At 38.1% G+C, this 15415-nt stretch overlaps 1 pseudogene; it reads left to right on the top strand.

The window, feature by feature from the left end:
* Positions 1-4698: 4698 nt before the first annotated feature.
* LOC125779466 (NADH dehydrogenase [ubiquinone] 1 alpha subcomplex subunit 9, mitochondrial-like) lies at positions 4699-5822 on the top strand (annotated as a pseudogene).
* The last annotated feature ends 9593 nt before the right edge of the window (positions 5823-15415 follow it).

Raw genomic sequence — 15415 nt, forward strand, 5'->3', positions numbered from 1 at the left:
CTACCCAGCCTATCTTAATTTTTCGCTCATCTAGCAGTATCCTTGCTTCCAACGCTGGGAGGCTTACTACCGCTACCTGTGTACCCGCATATGCCGCTCTGAGGTTTCTTATCGCACTCACATCAAAATTATATAGTTTTTTCACCTGCTTCCGTATAGCTTCCGCAATGTCCTCTTTGGTTGTGATTTCGTCCAGGTCCCGAATTTCTACTATGACTTCGTGGGTAAGCGCTTTGATTTGTGTCTGGTCTCCTAACAGTTTGCTTATTTTGCTCTTTAGTTCGCTCGTACTTTCCATTTGGGTTTCCCTGAGTTCCAGCAATATTTCTCCTTTGGCTGTTTTCCGAATACGCGATATGTTTTCCCCGAGTTTCTGCAGATTTTCTTCTTTTCTCACCTTCATAAGGATGTCTCTATAAGACATATCTCCAGAGCGCGCTATGACTATAGCATCGGGCCGTGGGGGTGGCTTTCGGTCAATCTTTTTGTGGCTTTGTGGCTTGCGTTTGACGCTAACCCAGCCGTCATCTTTTTTTACTTCCTTACTGCATTTATCAGGGCTATTTCCTGATGTCTCTTTGCTTCGCTCCGCTTGCTGGTTTTTCGATGCCTCTTCGTGCGTCGTTTTATTCCTTTTAGGCGGTGTTTTCCGTTTGGGCGGATTTTCCTCACGCGGCCTCTTTGGTGTTGTTTCCGTGTTTGTGGTTCTGAGCTGTACCTTCCGTCTTGCTTCTATCATTTTTGTGTGCTCCTCCACTGTGCTAGTTTTGCTTGAGGTGTACTATCTTCTAACACCGGTGGTGACGACTTCGCTCGCACCGGTTTACTGATTATGGGCGTCTGATTGGGCGATCGGGCTATCCTCAGTACACGTTTAAACGGATCTACTTCCGTATTTGGGGTCCTCACAGTCAGATCTGCCTCTGATCTAGAGTTTTGAGCACGGCTACTTATCAAAATTTCGCTTTCATTATATACGTTGTTTGAAATAAGATATGCATTTAGGCAATTGAATACAAATGTGCATGTGCACTTGCAAACAACCCCATACCATGTAGCATAAACAATGTGCTACATACATATGAAAATGCACACATACACATATATTAAGATAGTTCTTAAAATTGTATATAAATACGTGAAAACCCTAAATAAAATCAGACTAAAATAGTTCTCGTAGAATGAAACACTTCTCGTAGAATGAAATAGTTCTCACACAAGAAGACTTGACTATCATTTATTTTCCCCCACCAGTGGTAAGAAATATGCAAGAAAGCTAGTCTTTTGTTCATTGTATGTTTCACGACAAAATCAGTACATATTGAGTTATGTACGAGGTAACCAACTTCGCACCGTTTGCGCAGCAGTCGCACTGGAAAAAAAGTGATCAGCGATGGAATTCAAAGGTAATAGTGTGAATACTTTATATTTAACTGGATAATCACAGTCAGCAATTGTTCGTGAGCTCAAACACCTTAATGTGAATAAAGTTTTAGTTTATCGCACCATCACTCGTTACAATGATATTAGTAGCATCGCAAAACGCCATGGAGGTGGTCATCAAAACACTGCAGCGTCACGTGAAATGATTCGGAAAGTGAAGAAGCGACGTGAGCGAAATCCACGAGGAAGTGCCAATGAAATGGCTAAAGAACTGAAACTATCCGACAGCAGCATCCGACGTATATTGAAAAATTAGCTCAAGGCCTTACAAGTTCCCATTTTGTACTTTAAAATAAATGAAAATAATTTCCCAAACCGAATTTATTTCTTTATTAATTGGTTCCACTTCGAGTGCCGGACCCTGTAGTAATCTGACAACGGAGGCTTTTCTCGCGGAATTCGCTCGCTTCGTCGGTCGACGTGGCTTCCCAACAAAAAACATGAGCGATAATTGCAAAACATTCATTCAACATTCCACAGAAAACCAGTTTGTGGATTCCCTAAACAAGTGCCATCAGACATCGTTCAAAAGTACGCCCCCAATCTATCAATTGGCAATTTATACCCCCAAGCTCTGCTCATATGGGCGGTTTATGGGAATCAGCTGTAAAAAGCTTCAAATCCCACTTCAAACGGGTAGCTGGAAATTGGAGGGCCAGACAGCCGAACGATTTTCTACTTGGCTTGCACTCCTGCTCTCTGAGAGCATTCGTCAACAACTCGGTATAAGGGAACTGTGGGACGGCATTTCAAACTCCTTACGTACAGTTGCAAACAAAACCATTGGTTCTCGGAAAGTGCAAAAGAACAGCTGGTACGACGAGGATTGCCGTGTCGCAGCGGAGAGAAAACAGACTGCCTACCTCGCAAAGTTACAATCGACCACAACAGGTGCGGGATGGGATAGATACCGAGAGTTGAAGAGGGAAGCGAGACGCATTTGCAGACAGAAAAAGAAAGAGGCCGAAATACGTGAGTACGAAGAGCTTGATAAGCTAGCCGACAGAGGTATTGCTCGAAAATTCTACGAAAAAATGAGGCGGCTTACAGAAGGTTTCAAGACTGGGACATACTCTTATAGAACCCCCAAAGGTGATCTAGTCACCGATGCCCAGAGCAAACTTCAATTATGGAGGGAACACTTCTCCAGCCTGCTGAGTGACAGTGAACGGACAACGCCAGGAGAATGCGAACCCGATTCCCTAATCGGTGACGATGGAGCAGACGTTCCATTGCCCAACCGTGAAGAAGTTCCAATAGTAATGACCCCTCTGAAGAACAACAAAGCGGCGGGGGCCGATGACCTGCCGGGCGAGCTATTCAAACATTTCGGCGAAGAACTGAAAAGGATTTATTTAAGTGTGCTCTGTCCAATCCACAAAAAGGGAGACCCCAAAATCTGCGCCAACTACAGTGGGATTAGCCTCCTCAACATCGCATATAAGGTTCTATCGAGCGTATTGTGTGAAAGATTAAAGCCTACCGTCAACAAACTGATTAGATCTTATCAGTGTGGCTCTAGACCTGGTAAATCAACAACCGACCAGATATTCACCATGCGCCAAATCTTGGAAAAGACCCGTGAAAGGAGAATCGACACACACCACCTATTCGTCGATTTCAAAGTTGCTTTCGACAGCACGAAAAGGAGCTGCCTTTATGCTGCGATGTCTGAATTTGCTATCCCTCCTGTATAAGCTGACGTTGAGCAACATCAAAAGCTCCGTCAGAATCGAGAAGGACCTCTTCAAGCCGTTCGATACCAAACGAGGTTTCAGACAAGACGAATCGCTATCGTGCGACTTCTTCAACCTGCTTCTGGATAAAATAGTTCGAGCTGTAGAACTAAATAGAGAAGGTACCATCTTCTATAAGAGTGTACAGCTGCAGGCGTATGCCGATGATATTGATATCAAAATTGAGAAGCAAAATCCTCTCTCGACAAACAAAAACTAAACTCTATAAGTCACTCATAATTCCCGTCCTGCTATATGGTGGAGAGGTTTGAACGATGTCAACAACTGATGAGTTGACGTTGCGAGTTTTCGAGAGAAAAGTTCTACGAAAGATTTATGGCTCTTTGCGCGTTGGCCACGGCGAATATCGCATTCGATGGAACGATGAGCTGTATGAGATATACGACGACATTGACATAGTTCAGCGAATTAAAAGACAGCGGCTTCGTTGGCTAGGTCAATTTGTCCGATTGGATGAAAACACTCCAGCTCTGGACAGGTATTCGACGCAGTACCCGCCGGGAGGAGCAGAGGAAGAGGAAGACCTCCACTTCGTTGGAAGGACTAGGTGGAGAAAGACCTGGCTACGCTTTGAATATCCAATTGGCGCCACGTAGCGAAAAGAAGAAACGACTGGCGTGCTGTTGTTAACTCGGCTATAATCGCGTAAGCGGTGTCTACGCCAATTAAGAAGAAGAAGAATATGCCTATGAAAAGGTCCTTATCAAGGAACACTCCTGAGGCCAAGAGAAAGAAAGAATCGAAAGAAGACGAAAATGAAGAACAACATGAAAAAGACTTTTAAATATGAGACAAAGAATAACAGCAGTAAGACTGAGTCAGAATCGGGAACGCAGAGGCACGGTAGAGGAGGACTGAGGTCACTATCAGCTGATGTTATGGAAACGAAGGCACAGCTGAGAGGTGCCACTCTAGAAACGTCAAGTGCAGTCCGGGGTTGAGTTTCTATTGGAATCCGAGATGGCCGACTTTTAACCAAGATGGCCGACTTTTAACCGGAAAATGGTTGCATTGTGTTATTTTCTTAAAATTTATTGAAAGTTGTCCCAAAAATATTGGTTATATATAAAATTTTAATATTTTTTCAAAAGAAAATCGTTTTATTTTAATACAAATTCTTAAAGATGAGAACAATATGAGCAAATACATGAAAAATTAAGTTTTTTATTTATGCCTCTTTTTAACTGTGGTAAGTCAATATATGTTCACCACAGAAAAATATGATGAACAAATAAGCAACCATGCCGAATAGTGGGGTCTAGATTATACTCATTCACAGCCATATTTACATTTTTGCTATCGTAACGAAGGTTTTTGCAAAACAATTTGTTTTAGTTTATTTCATGGTTAAATCCTTTACGATGGTTTATTTAGTTATTTGAATCTGGAAGAAGTGTTTACAAATCTCCATTGGGACGATAAACAACAGATCGGCTGGGATTTTATTCCAATAAAAGTACGAAATAACCAAACATGGCCTCGTTAATATTGCTGCGTAATGGGTCAGGTGCTGTTCCAAATTTATGATTTAAGAGATGAAAAAGCGATACGCGATGAGAACTCAAATGTATTTAGTTATCAAATTAGTTGGTCGTGAATTCGAGACAAAATTTTAAATTCAATGACGTGCTCGTGGAAGCTGCACGTCGCATTGCTAGGTAAGCTAAAATTAAACTTTATTTCAAAAGATTTACCATGTATTTTTTAATTTTTTTTATAGAATCAGCAAAGGAGCTGTTGTAGAACGCTAGTCCCAAACCAATGAGCTTTGTGCTTGAGGGTGGAAGCAACTTTTTGAAGAGCAAATACTACGGTGAGCACATTCGGATGTTGCACAAGCTATTGTAAATTGCCCTTAGAATCGCGATACTGCTGGTCAGGTTTATCAAGCTGTTGGGTAGGTTTTGAGCAAAATTGAATTTACATACTTTCTAATATGCTAAACACCCACCTTGCAGACCAAAGCGTTACTAGTTGAGCGAATTAATTGACTGGTTTCATCGTGTTATGCCCAAAGATGAAAAATGGTGGGAGTACCGTCGTTAAGACATGCCTTGCGATCCTACCTTCTTATTAAAAGCCAAGTTCACTGAGCTTATCTGTCCTGGACAACCTATTGGTGAGCTACATATGGAACGTATCGATCGCGAATGTATTACCGATGTGCCGAATTGGGAGAGTGGGGGGAACCAGCTCCACCAAAACCGATAGAACTTCGGGAAGAACTACGAAAATAATAAACAACACTCATCAAATGAAAGTTGGCAACGTTGGGGACCAAGCAGCGATTTGAAAAAGAAACATTTGCATCTACGCGAATTACAATTCGTCTTTACATCTAGTGAATTATGGTCAATTATGAATGGTGTGGAAGTTGATATTTAAACTTTAAAAAACAAATAAATGTAATTTGACTAATAATGAGCCGCTATTAAAAATTAAGGAATTTGAGTTGTATTTTTAATTGGGCCAAACAAGTTATTATCGATTTGAATAATTTCAAACGGAATATATTTCGAACAATCATTTATTTTTTAAATACTATGCCAGTATTGCTACTGAGCGTGACAAAATAGTGTTGCGTAAGCTAATTTAAACTAATTTTTACTACCATATAGATATTGCAAATTCAAGAAATAATAAAAATAGCTAAATTCTGACATATAAAACGTGTATGTAGTTTGCGATTACAAAAATTTATACTCTCTCTTGATTTATCTTACAATACAAAAATGTGTTTTACTGTTCAGACGAATTGTTATGGTATGTAATATCAAACTTTTCCACAATAATTATCTCTTATGGTCCACTCATTATCAAATATAAATTCCAATTTGTCCATGAATAAGTTAACTAAAACGCTTAAAAATATATAGCATATTTATCTATATCATGAAGGTATAATTAATTTTTTTGATAACAGCTAAAAACTTTACTCTATAGCAAAAATTGAAAATAGTATTTATAAATGTACAAATATAGTAATGTAAATTTATAATTTAATATTATAGCATTTTCGCTTTCTGCAACCCGTTTTAACCTCTCGCCACCCTTATTCACCAGAGGTGGCCATGATGTTTTTATTGTGAAAGTACACTTGAGGGGTAGGTTAAGGACTGTGAATGGCTCTTTTTCTATGGTGGATGGGACTTTCCCTACTCCTTTATACCATGGCAGAGGTTTAAATTTCGATATACAAAATTAAGTGTTCAATTATGATCCTACAGTTGACTGAAATTTACATTCAAAAATCATTATTGGTCATATGGATGTGATTTGCTTATATTGTAATGCGAGAAAATTTCGGAACGAAGCGCCAGTAATCTGTTGCTGCAAGGTAAGGTTGTTTTTGCCAGCACTTCGTGAACCACCTGAGCCGCTGTTAAGCTTGACGTCCGGGACGTCTGACGAGTCGAAACTTTTCATACAAAATATATGCAGGTACAACTCTCGCTTTCAAATTACATCTTTTGGAGCAACTAAAGTATTAACAGAAGCAGGTTATAACCTACATTCAAAATTCAACCTGATCAGAATCCGCAATATTTGCAGATATATTTTACAGGAAATACTGATGTTCAGACTGATCAACGTTGTGGGAACACTCCACGCGTAAATTGCGATATTTTGGGCGCATTACAACAAATGTTTAAGAATGCTCTTGAAAGAATGCCCAATAATGATTATAAAATTGTCATACGAGCAGACAAAACATCAATGGGAGACCACGAACGACGCTACAATGCACCAATATCAAACGAAATTGCAATTATCATTGTCGGCAATAAGTTTAATAAAAGGAATATTGTTTTTCACAAACAAAGTAACGCACTGCAGCGTATATCCGAAACTCACAGGTCATATGACGCTCTGCAGTACCCGTTGCTTCTTTGCGAAAGCGAAGATAGATACAATTTTAACGTGTATCAAATTGACTCTGTGACACATGCCCCACGAACAAGAAAGTTTCAGCAATTGAATTTCTACCTTTTACGTTGTGGACGACTTTTTCAGCAGTTTATGGTCGATATGTACGCAAAAATTTCAAGTAAATGTCTTTTATTCTTAGGAATGAATCAAAAGAAACTCCGTGCAGAAGAATACGTTCATCTCCGAAATGCTATATCAAGAGATGGCAATGCAGAAGATATTGGGCAAATGGTAATTCTACCTTCCTCATGTACCGGCAGTCCTCGACATATGCACGAATATACGCAAGATGACATGGCTTACGTAAGAAATTACGGGCGCCCTGATCTATTTATTACATTTACTTGCAATCCTAAATGGAATGGAATTGAGTCACTTTTGCTTCCGGGCAGACTGCAGGAGACCGACATGATCTGACTGCGAAAGTTTTCAAGAAGAAATTTACTAAACTAACGAACGCAATCGTCAAATTAAAAATATACGGTGAAGTTAGATGCTTCATGTATACGATTAAGTGGCAGAAAAGAGGTTTACCGCATGCTCATATACTTATTTGGCTAAAAGAAAAACATCATTCCGATCACATTGACAAGATCATCTCAGCAGAACTTCCTGACAAAGAAATAGATCCGCTCTTATTTAAAGTCATTAGCACAAGCATGATCCACGGTCCTTGCGGTACATTTAATACTATCTCGCCATGTATGAAAGATGGACAGTGCACGAAAAGATGTCTGCGTGCTTTCCTTCTTGAAACTCAAGCTGGACAAGGTTTTTTTCAATATTTCTTTATTTATTGGATCTGCTTAGTAAAGTCTAACAATAAGTATTCAAATCGTAAATCTATTTAAACCTAAGAAGTTCAAGAATGTGGTTGAGATTTTTTGGTAGAACGTTGCTCTCTAGTAGGCTGATAGATCACTTCTTTTTAGACGTGTTTGATTGCAGGAATTTGCCAAGGCATTAGCCAGTAGTTTTGGATGTTCGTGAAGTTTGGAAATATTTCTCATTCTGCTGTCCTCTATCTCCTTCTTTACCATAAGAATATCAAGATCCTTATGAATGTTTTCATTACGCATGTAGCATGGTGCACTCGTGATTGTTCTAAGCATTTTAGATTGAAACCTTTGTATTATATCAATGTTGGTTGCAAAGGTCGTACCTCACTGTTGAATGGCATACATCCAAATCGGTTTTACGATTGCATTGTTCAATAGGACTTTGTTGTCTAGGCTAAGTTTAGAGTTTTTGTTTAAAAGCCAATTTAAATTTGCTACTCTTAGCTTCATGCAAGTTATTTTACTCGCTATATGTTTTCGCCACGTGAGCCTTCGATCCAGGTGAATACCAAGATATGTTACTTCATTCGCTTGGGGTACTAGGACATTGTTTATTTTAACTGTCTGACACGTTTCTGGTCTTAGCGTGAATGTAACATGCTTTATTTTTTGTTCAGTAATATTTATACGCCATTTTTCGATCAAAGATAAGTGCTGCTCTAATACTCTTGATGCTCTGATGGGGCATTTGTTACGGTTTACTAGAGCTGTGTCATCCGCGAAAGTGGATGTCAATACGTTAGTAGCTGTTCGAATGTCGGCTGTATGTATTATGTACAGAGTTGGGCCTAGCACGCTACCCTGAGGTACACCAGCTCTTATTACTCGTTCTCCTGATATGAAGTCTGCTACATTAACTGTAAATTTCCTGTAACTTAAATATGACTCCAAAGTTTTATGCGATTTGTAAGGTAAAACGTTTTTGATTTCCCATAAAAGGTCTTCATGCCTGACCTTATCAAACGCCTGAGCTACATCCAGAAATATTGCTGAACAGTACTCCCTGTGCTCAAATGCTTTCCTTATCTCTTCAGTAATTTTATTTACTTGCTCTTTGTGGCATGTTTGGCACGAAAACCGAACTGGTGCGTTGGTATTCTATTATTTTCGTGGAGGAAAGGAGTCAACTTTGATAGCAACACCTTTTCAAATACTTTAGAAATACAGGGTTAGAGGCTTATTGGTCTGTAGGAAGAGGGCTGTGATAGGTCTTTATTAGGTTTATCTATCATTATGATCACCGATTTTTTCCACGAAATTGGATAGTAACCGAAACCAATAATTGCATTAAAGAGCAGTGAGAGCACCATTATAGCAATATTTGGTAACTCAATTAGCATTTAGGAGTAATATTATCGTGTTCTGATGCCTTTTTCGGATTTAGTTCTTTTATTATTCTAGTAACTTCAGAAGTAAAAGTCCTAATAGACACAAGCGACTCGTTAGCGGTATTGGGCAAGGTCGGCAACTTAAAGTTTTTCTTTGGGCAATTGGGTTGAAATACCTTTTCTAGGTGATTTGCAAAGCAGTTTCCCTTATCCTCATCACTACCTGCCCAATTACCATTCAACTGTCTTATAGACATGTTGGAATCTACTGGTGGCTTGAAAGACTTTTGGGCTTTCCAAAGGGAGTTTTGGTTGCTAGAATTTGAACACAGTTTCTTTGTATAATCTTCAGTGTTGTGTTCTTCCCCGCGTCTAAGCGTTTTTTGTAACTTTCGTACAGCAGATTTCAGTTTAAGCGGAGTTGAAGGGGAGCGATTTAACTGCCATTCACGTCTAGCTCGTCTTTTCTCATTTACAAGTTTCTCTATTTCATTATTGGTGATCTTTTTAAAACCAACTGGATTATTATTTCTTTTTGGTGTTGCCAATACAGCTGCATTAGTTATTACTTCATTAAATTCTCTTATAATTTCATCAATGTCTCTTCCTGTATTTATTTTGCAATCAATATTGATGTGGCTGTGAGTATATTTCAACCAGTTAGTTCTATGTGATGTTAGAGAAACTTTTGGCTCAAATAATATACAGCAAAATCTATTAACCGTGCGATTCTGACTGTGATACCGTCTCAAGTCTATAAATTTGAGATTTTAAGTTAGAGACAATTTGTGAGACTTGAGACGATTTTGCTATTCTGTAAGTGGCAGTCACAAAATCTATTACATTTCATCATTCAGAGATGTTTTACACTTGAATGAAATTAATTATGTCGATAACAAATATTAAATTTTCTTTAACATAGTCCAAAAACATAATTATCAATAAAAATTAAAAAATATGTTGATATTATTTAATATTTACGAAATTTATGTAAAATTGTTTTATTTTTAACCTTTTCGTGTTTGAGTTGCTTACAAAATAAATATAAAAAAACTACGATTGATTAATATCTATGACGATGTCTATTCAGTATATTCAAAATGGCAGACAAGAGTTCTTTTTAGTTTTGTGACCTGCTAATTATCAGGTCTCAAATTTGAGGCAATATTTTGAGACTAAAGCTAGAGACTGTTTATTGAATAGTAACTAGTCACAAATTGAGACTTTACCTCCAAATGTCTCAAATAGAGACTGGAGACTGGTTACAGAATCCTGCTGTTAATACCAAAACCGCATTCTTCCAATACTGCTACGCTCGCGCAAATATATTAGAGGTGGTTTGACATTAACGACTGTGGTGGTACCCTTCGCATCGTCGTCTGAACAATGGATAATATGATACGAAACTTTAGCATTGGCTCTCTTTTTCTGTCAAACGCGTTCCCTGATTATTTGACAGCGATGGAGATCAGGGAATTTTTGACAGTTGACTTCAGAAAAGGCGGGATGCCAGAAGTAAAGCGCTATAATTACTTGACGAAATTAATGTGGAATGAAATTTCATTGCACTGTGCGAACATATTTTGGCAAAATAAATGTTTATGTAAATTAATTAATGATTTTGCATTTTAGCATTTATATATGTATGCCTTTTTAAAGTGTTTAATTTAGTGTTTTGTATAATTTATTATATACCCAATCTAATTTTTTTCAGCAGTGGCATCATTGACAAATGTTATAAAAAATGCGAGTTTTGACAGCTCTCTCTCGAATCAAAGAGTTTCGTATCATATTATCTATGGTCTGAACCATTGCTTAGTAAGGCTGTTGCCATTTAAGGCTTCCGTTTTATTCTTTTTTGGTGTGCCGCCTTAAAATTCCTTCCGATTCCTTTTCAGCTGATCGCCGCGATGACTCATCATTGCCGTTGCACTTTTTATTGCCTGTAATTTTATTGTTATTGGGTCGGACAAAGCTAAAGTAGGCATTTAAAGAATGCTACCCGTCGTACAGAAGAAGAAAACTTGAAGACGGAGGAAACGTGGCTTTCGAAAACTTTTCAGGCTCATATTAACGTTGAATATTGCAACTCTATGAAATCAATAAAATATATTTGCAAATACATTAACTAAGGGAGCGACATGGCAATCGGAGTCACTAACGAATATGACGAAATGAGTTTATATCAAATGATACGGTACTTATCCAGTAAAGAATCAGTTAGGAAAATTTGGAGCTTTTCCATCCACGACCGTCATCCAACCGTCGTCCATCTTGTCGTGTACCTCGAAAATGGCCAAAGGATTACATTTACAGCTTTGAATGCCGCACAATTAACAGCTAACCCGCCAAATACCACACTTACAACTTTTTTCTAAATTATGTGCAAAAGATCCCTTTGCTAAGGCGTTGTTGTATTCAGAAGTTCCGCAGTACTACACGTGGAATGCATCAAAAAAAAATGTTTTCAACGGAATCAAGGTGCTGAAGTTCCTGGTACAACTCAAGAAGAAGTGATGCTCTTGGCCGAGTATACACAGTACATCCTAATAACGCAGAATGTTTTTATTTACGGAAGCTTCTGCATGTCGTAAAGGGCCAACATCATTTAAGGGCTTGAGAACTGCTGAAGGGGAGGTCTGCTCAACATATCGTCAAGCGTGCCAAAAACTAGGACTTCTTGAAGATGATCAACACTGGGTTCAGCACTGTTGGAAGCATCTACAATATCAATGCCCAGCCAAACGCGTCTTCTGTTTGAAACCATATTAACAACCTGTTTTCCGTCGGATTTTAAGGCTTTGTGGGGAAGGCATTGTGACTCTTTGAGTGAAGATTATCTGCTACAATTTCGTGGTGCTGCGAACAATCATAATTTACAGACGCCAGATATTATTTACAACAAAGACTTGATAGACATAGAAGACAAATGTTTGGTTATTATCAACAAACCTCTTCAACTACTGGGACTGACTTCGCCACGAAGAGATGTCATAGATGTCGCAGATACTGATGTTGTACGTGAGAACAATTAGAATCACCAAGAACTATTCCGATTCGTGGAATCAAATGAATCTCTACTAATAGAAGAACAAAGAATTGCATACCAACGCATACTTGGTAGTATAAGAAACAATGAGAGAGGCATTTTTTTCCTTGACGCACCCTGAGAAACAAGTAAAACTTTTCTCATCTATCTCGTACTTGCAGAAGTAAGAAAAACAGGCAACATTTCGCTTGCTGTAGCGTCATCAGGTATCGCAGCTACTCTTTTATCTGGCGGTAGAACTGCTCATTCAGCGCTCAAATCATCCCTGAATCTCCCAGTAACTGATGCTCCAATTTGCAGTATTCGGAAAAACTCTGGGGAAGCTACAGTTCTGAAAACGTGCAAAATCATCATTTGGGATGAATGCACTATGGCACACAAAAAAGGTCCTGAAGCTTTAGACAGAACTCTGCAAGATTTGAAAGGACAGGGCACGACGATAGGAGGAGCTCTCTTGCTGTTCGCTGGGGGTTTCCGTCAAACTCTCCCTGTAATTCCATGAGTGACGGCAACAGATGAGATTAATGCGTGCCTCAAATCTTCATTTTTATGGAGACGAGTTGAGAAATTAACACTATCAACAAATATGCATGTACATTTGCAACATAGGTAACTTGATCAGAATATATTTTCTTGCTCTCTCGCTTGTCAGCTGGCAGGGCACCCTGATCTGTTTTCTGAGCTGGCAACAAAACACCCGTCACCCAGCAGTTAGTGAAAAAGGCGAGATGCCAGAAGGGCAGCGCTATAATTACTTGACGAAATTAGTGTGAAATGAAATTTCATTGAACTGTGCGAACATATTTTGGCAAAATAAATATTTATGTAAATTAATTAATGATTTTGCATTTTAGCATTTATATATGTATGTATTTTCAAAGTGTTTAATTTAGTGTTTTGTATAATTTATTATATACCCAATCTAATATTTTTCAGCAGTGGCATCATTAGCAAATGTTATAAAAAATGCGAGTTTTGGCAGCTCTCTCTCGAATCAAAGAGTCTCGTATCAAGTTATCTATGATTTGCAAGGCAATGAGGCCTCTCGAGAACTTTCGCAACAGCTTCTTAGTATTGGAGAAAGAACATTTATGAATGCACCTCGAAATTACACAGTAACATGCCCAGACAACTTCTGCAACTTGACTGAGTCAATAGATGATGTAGTGAACATCTTCCGTGATATAGAGGCAAATTTTACAAATCACGTGTGACACCGGGAAAGAGCAATTTTAGCATCAAGAAACGACCAGGTGACCAACCTCAACATTGATCAAGAACAAGCTGTCAATTACACTGTAGAGTTTCTGAATTCGCTAGAATCGTCAGGAATGCCATCTCATAAATTATTTCTGATAAACAGATCACCAATAATGATGTTAAGAAATTTGAAACCATCTAAATTGTGCAATGGAACTCGGTGGATCGTCAAAAATTTACATCCTAACCTAATTGAAGCAACGATTTTGTCTAGCACATGCGCAGGTGAAAATATCTTCATACCTCGCATTCCTCCCATTCCTTTTGAATTTAAAAGACTTCAGTTTCCAATTCGCCTAGCTTTCGCAATGACAATCAACAAGGCAGTCACTGAACGTCGCAAAAATTCATTTGGAACCTTCATGCTTTTCGCATGGTCAGTTATACTCGTACGTCGCTTGCTCAAGGGTGGGCACCCAAAGAAATCTATATATTTTTGCTATAAATAATATAACAAATAACGTTGGTTACCAAACTGCATTAAAATTAAATTAAAGTCTATTTACAATGAAATAAAAGTCTATGATAATTGTTTTCCAACAAGGATACGTGTAAAAATACTTCATGTAGTATTATGCAGAGACTATGACATAGGCTGACTTCGAAAACGTACTACTGCAAAGTTTTGATGCGGTTTTACTACAGTATTTATACATCATCTGTATGCAACGTCAAATAACATGGTGTTACTATGCATTGTATATTTTGACGTTTTACAACACTTTTACTGCAAAGTTTATTTTCTCAAACAGTTGTTTTAGAAATTTAAATTCAATGAGCGTAAAAATATCAAAATGGATCAAAATAAAGCCAAGAGTGCAATTGTAAACGTTTTTTTGCGTTTCTCTGAAAATAAATGCACAAACAACATTAAAATTTTTCGTAAAATATTTAAATTATAATATAAATGAGTGTGCATTTAAAATAATTTCAAATATAATAATGATAAAAAGCATATTAGAAGAAAGGTGCCGAAAAATTCGGGATTCTGGAAAACTATTAGCGAAAGGCCAATTGATGTATTTTTCTCCCACTTTAGGATGAAACTTTCCACGTGTAAGGTACATACAATATGTACGTAAGTATACGTTTTATATATTTTACAATAAAATACATTCACAGAACCTTCAAACTATGTTAAAGCCATTGTGGAGAACACCTCGAACTCATCGGCCTTACTTATCGTTAGAAAGATGTATACACATAATAGGCTGGTTAGTGAACAACACAGAATCGTGGGTCGTGTCAGCTGGGACGACCTATCTTATGGGCGCGCAATGTAACTGAACAGTGAAAAACGCTATTCCCTTCTCTCTGACGTGACGTTGACGTGAGAATCCGCGACATTTGGATTTTTGCCGTCGCAAACGTCTCAGCTGATTGCTCTCTCACAACGCAGGGTTGCAATATCGATATACTGCAGTAACTATCAACTTTTATAATTCAATTTGTTCAATATGTTTGCAATTTTCTTAAAATAACTCAAAATCAGAGTCGAATGCTATTATTTATAAATATATAAACTATTTTTAACTGTTTGCTTTTAGTTTTGATATTTTATATTGTAAAAAATTGTAATTGAAAACAAAGATGTGCTCAAAACTATATATGCGTATTGGGCAATGGCAACATTGTTCAAATGAAAACAAAGCAAAGATGGCTGATTTCTGCGTTTTTACCACGTTTTTGACTGTGCACACATTTTGCCGATAAGGAAGGAAAGGGAAGGAAGGGAGTAGCGTTTTTCACTGGCTAGCCTTTAACTCTATGGAAACTTAGCAACCAAAACAGTTTCCGTGAATTAAGTGA

This window comes from Bactrocera dorsalis, chromosome 6 (genome assembly GCF_023373825.1).
Source record: "Bactrocera dorsalis isolate Fly_Bdor chromosome 6, ASM2337382v1, whole genome shotgun sequence".
Taxonomy (NCBI): Eukaryota; Metazoa; Arthropoda; class Insecta; order Diptera; family Tephritidae; genus Bactrocera; species Bactrocera dorsalis.